Source organism: Bos grunniens, chromosome 6 (assembly GCF_055505025.1).
Source record: "Bos grunniens cultivar Pamir isolate PY7600 chromosome 6, Bosgru_T2T1.0, whole genome shotgun sequence".
Lineage (NCBI taxonomy): Eukaryota > Metazoa > Chordata > Mammalia > Artiodactyla > Bovidae > Bos > Bos grunniens.
The window spans coordinates 78,901,594-78,907,094 of NC_141170.1; the positions used below are offsets into that span (position 1 = coordinate 78,901,594).

At 38.6% G+C, this 5,501-nt stretch overlaps 1 non-coding gene across 1 annotated transcript; it reads right to left on the reverse strand.

Moving 5' to 3' along the window:
- Positions 1–1,577: 1,577 nt before the first annotated feature.
- On the reverse strand, positions 1,578–1,649 carry TRNAG-ACC (transfer RNA glycine (anticodon ACC)). Its single transcript has one exon. It is a non-coding gene; the product is annotated as a tRNA-Gly (tRNA).
- Positions 1,650–5,501: the final 3,852 nt, after the last annotated feature.

Consider the following 5,501-nt stretch of genomic DNA (forward strand, 5'->3'; position numbering starts at 1 on the left):
TATTGGTCACGTGTGTGCACTCAGATGTGTCCTACTATTTGCGAACTCATGGACTGTAGCCTGGCAGGCTCTTCTGTTCATGGAATTTTCCAGGCTAGAAATATTGGAGTGGGTTGCCATTTCCTTCTCCATTTATTGGTGTACTCTGAAGCTAATAGAGTTTTACACTGTATTAAAAAAGAATACAAAATTCAGTGTGAAAAGGAATACTTATTTTGAAAGAAAAAACACATCAGATTGGAAATTTTAAAAAGTATTACAAATATAATAAAATCCAGAAAATAGCATAGTACATTTATTAAATAACTATGCATTGCTAACTATCTTCTCATTTTTCATTTCTTAGTTTATGTCCTCTAGTTTATTTTCTATATGATAATGATTTTGGGAAAATTATTTTTAAAAATCTAGCATATAATTCAGATTTCCTTTAGGGTGGTTATCAAAATAATGCTTTCATTGACTGCTTTAAGAGGCATGAAATTTGCAAATCCACACTCAGAACATCAAAGTGTTACTATTACTATTACACGTCTGTGCTCCACAAATAAATTTTTTAATAAATTGTGTTTTGCAAGATTTTTATCATCTGAAATCCACCTCTCATAATGAGAGGTACCAGTTAAGAAGTCCAAGATGGCATGAACACCATGCATTATATATCAAAGGGAGGTAGCCACATCTTTTGGACTGACTCTGGGAATTTGAGAAAGAAAGAAAGAAAACTCAAGAGGAAATTGGGGGAAAGACAAACAAACCCAAGAAGAGAAGAACAAAAAGAGGAACAATGGGAAAGGAAAAGGAAATACCATTTTTAGGCTATACTAAGCATTTAATATAGACATCCCTCAAAATTATGAAGAGATAAATTTGATTTTCCTGATTTTACAACTTAGAAGATTGAAGCTCAGAAATTTCAACTGTTTTACTCAATCTCAGTTACTGAAATCTGCAGCTGGAATTCAAGCCCATGTTTGCCTGATTCAAATTATTTATTCAATAAACATTTGTTACAAGCATGCTATATATGCCATTCTCTGGGGACTGGGCCTATAAGGATAAGTAAAGCATGTTTCTGCTCTCAAGTCAGTTACTGTTTCCCATGGACAGTACCTAGATAATGAGAAACATTTTACCAGGTAGAGAAAGGACAGTAATTATAAGCAATGAAACACACATAAGCAAAGACAAAATAGTCTCTGGCAGGGAGGACTATCAGAGATGATTTCCTCCAACATTAAGGATGCTATTGGGGCTGGTAGTAGTAGTTTGAGCTGCCGATAATCTTAGGAGCAATAGAGTGCACAATTTATCATCTTATGGCTTTTAGCACTCTTGACTGTCTTTTCACTATTTTCGTCTTTGGAGGAGTGTGCCTATCTTTTATGAACGGAAGTATAAACCACAAGACTCCATTCCAGTGCTTCAGGAGTTCCATGAAAAGTGAAATTGTTAGTCGCTCAGCCATGTTCAACTTTTTGTGACCCCATGGACTATAGCTCACCATGGAATTCTGTTCAAGGACTTCTCCAGGCAAGAATACTGGAGTGGGCAGCCATTCCCTTCTCCAGGGGATCTTCCCTACCCAGGGATTGAACCTGGGCCTCCTGCATGGTGGGCAGATTCTTTACCATCTGAGCCACCAGGGAAGGACTTCCATAGTGTATTTACCAAGTCAGATTGGATGGTGAATATTGATGCAGGCATTTGTTAATTCAAATTGTTATAACTTCTCAACTTGTAGATATTGGTATAGTTCCACAAAAGACATGAAGCACTTAGTACCATGCCATGATCCAATTGCATGCTTTCAACTAATTTAATTATGGTGATGAAGATGCAAGTGAATGTTTCAATAATGCACATTTAACAATATTTGTTCCATTATTATAGTCCTTGATGATCTGAAATGTGAGCACAGCAGTAGATGCCATTTTGATTTGCACTCTCGGACAAGTAAAATAGTTGCATGTCAACCAGGATGAGAAATATAGAATGCGTTAAACCAATCTTGTCATTTAGTATCTGATGAATTACGAGTGATCACCCTTCCTGAAATATGTCAGTTTCTTCTGGTAGCACGCAAGGCTTTGTATTCATAGCTGGCACAAATTGCTGTCTCAATGTATGCTCAATTTAACAACTGTCTGTTAAAGTTATCAACACATTCCAACATCCATTGTACAAAAGAGCCCCTTCATGCATTAAGGCAGAGTGATTATCAAAACGGTGCAGGAAAGGGAAATACCCTTTGGTGCACCTTATAAAACTGCACATGCAATAGTTTGGAAAGTAGGCATTTTTATAGCATGGGAATATATAGTATAAATTTGATGTGGCAGTAAAAATTTTTTAAAAAGAGCGAGAGCAAAGAAATAAAAGTCTTTCCATATTGCACACATGCTAACCCCTACTTTCTGAAACCATAAAAAGCTTAAAATACCCAGCAGGTGTTTTAAAACTTAAATTAATTGCCAACACATTATTATTAATTTCAGAAATGCTGAAAAAGGAAAATAAAAAATATGTGTTGACAAGGTGGTACATGGGCTATTTGAAAACAAATATAAAACCTAAATAGGTTCATGCATGCATGCTAAGTCGCTTCAGTCGTATCTGACTCTGTGCGACCCCATAGATGGCAGCCCACCAGGCTCCTTCATCCCTGGGATTCTCCAGGCAAGAATACTGGAGTGGGTTGCCATTTCCTTCTCCAATGCATGCATGCATGCATGCTAAGTCGCTTCAGTCGTGTCTGACTCTGTGCGACCCTATGGACAGCAGCCCACCAGGCTCCTCTGTCCACAGGATTCTCTAGGCAAGAGTACTGGAGTGCATTGCCATTTCCTTCTCCATAAATAGGTTCAATTGGATATATTTCATTCACAAAATAGCAATTAATAGTATACTTGCTGCTGCTGCTGCTGCTAAGTTGCTTCAGTCGTGTCCGACTCTGTGCGACCCCAGAGACAGAAACCCACCAGGCTCCCCTGTCCTTGGGATTCTCCAGGCAAGAACACTGGAGTGGGTTGTCATTTCCTTCTCCAATGAATGAAAGTGAAAAGTGAAAGGGAAGTCGCTCAGTCGTGTCCGACTCTTAGCGACCCCATGGACTACAGCCTACCAGGCTCCTCCACCCCATGGGATTTTCCAGGCAAGAGTACTGGAGTGGGGTGCCATTGCCTTCTCCGAATAGTATACTTAAGTGACTGAAATACGGACTATTAAGTCTTAGATTATTTAGGAAGGTTTGAGGGGGTGATGATTGGGACCACTGAGGGAGAACCAGATTCCAAAGAAAAATAGCAGAAGTAGTAGGTGAGAATAAGAATATAAATAAAATATTCTGTGTGTCATGCTTTATAGAGACTCTATGGCATATAGTAAGTTTAGAAAATACATTGTTGTTTTAAATTTATTCAGCCCTTTTAAATTTAATTATACACAATTCAACACATATCAAGCACTTGCATGCACCTGGTGCTGTGCTAAGTGTTGTGGGAAATAAATGTGATTATTTCTAACCCTTCTTTTAAACATGAGGGATTCTGACTGAATTTCCCCATTATCTCCTAACCATAGGGGAAGCTAGATGAAATGGGGTGAAAAGCTTGGACTTGGAGTCATACAAACTTAGTCTTGAATCCTGGATCTGCTACTTGTTCATTGTATATTGTTTGAAAATTATTTATCTTTTCAGTGCTTTAGTTATCCTTTTCATAAAAATAAGAGAAATTAATTCATAAGATTGTGAGTATTAAATAGTATTTAGCTTTAGCCAAGTGTCCAGTACTTAGGAAAGTCTCAATAAATGAAATGATTTGCTTACTTGTTTGTCTGCCTTCCTAAATTGTGAGCCTCTGGAGAATTGTGAGCCCATATTGAAGAATATATTCTTATTTATCTTAGAATCTCACATATCTGATCCAGTGTTTGATGTCCACTGTGTATTTTACAGCTATCCATTTGCAGAACAGATAATTATGCATATATACACTTAGCAAAACTTCTATTCCTATTTGTCATGTATGATTTCTTATTATAGACATACTGAAATATTAACATGTCTGCTAATGCAGAAGAAAACACAAGAGATGTGGGTTTGATCTCTGGGTCAGGAAGATCCCCTGGAGGAGGAAATGGCAACCACTCCAGTATTCTTGCTTGAAAAATCTCATGCACAGAGGAGTCTGGTGGGCTATAGTCCATGGGGTCACAGAGACATGACTTAGTGACTAAACAATAAAATTGAAAATATTATATATACACAGGTATATATATATATGTATATATATATATATATATATATATATATATATATCTATCTCACATATGTATGGCAAGCTTTTCCAGCACATAGTCTGGGCTATAGGAGACAAAAAGAAACCCTGTGTACTCACTGCTTTGTTGTTTATGAATACTTAAAGCTAAAGCTAAGTCGCTTCAGTCGTGGCTGACTTTGTGCGACCCTGTAGACGGCAACCCACCAGGCCCCCCCGTCCCTGGGATTCTCCAGGCAAGAACACTGGAGTGGGTTTCCATTTCCTTCTCCAATGCATGAAAGTAAAAAGTGAAAGTGAAGTCACACAGTCATGTCCGACTCTTCGCAACCCCGTGGACTGCAGCCTACCAGGCTCCTCCGTCCATGGGATTTTCCAGGCAAGAGTACTGGAGTGGGGTGCCATCGCTTACTGAGGTCCCTGGCTATTCTATTTCTTTTCTCCACCTTTCAGAGTGTTACTACATTTGCAACATATGTAATGTTCAGGGTTTTCTGTCAGTTCAGTCGCAAAGTCATGTCCAACTCTTTGTGACCCCATGTACTGCAGCACACCAGGCTTCCCTGTACATCACCAACTCACGGAGCTTGCTCAAACTCATATCCATCAAGTCGGTGATGCCATCCAACCATCTCATCCTCTGTCATCACCTTCTCCTCCTGTCTTCAATCTTCCCTAGCATCAGAGTCTTTTCAAATGAGTCAGTTCTTCACATCAAGTGGCCAAAGTATTGGAGTTTCAGCTTCAGCATTAGTCTTTCCTATGAATATCCAGGACTGATTTCTTTTAGGATGGCTGGTTGGATCTCCTTGCAGTCCAAGAAACTCTCAAGAGTCTTCTCCAATATCACAGTTCAAAAGCATCAATTCTTCAGTGCTCAGCTTTCTTTATAGTCCTATTCTCACATCCATACATGAATGCTGGAAAAACCAGAGCTTTGACTACACAGACCTTTGTTGGCAGAGTAATGATTCTGCTTTTTAATATGCTGTCTAGGTTGGTCACAGTTTTTCTTCAAAGGAGCAAGCATCTTTTAATTTCATGGCTGCAGTCACCATCTTCAGTGATTTTGGAGCCCAAGAAAATAAAGTCTCTCCCAGTTTCCATTGTTTCTCCATCTATTTTCCATGAAGTGATGGGACCAGATGACATGATCTTAGTTTTCTGAATGACGAGTTTTAAGCCACTTTTTCATTCTCCTCTTTCACTTTCATCAAGAAG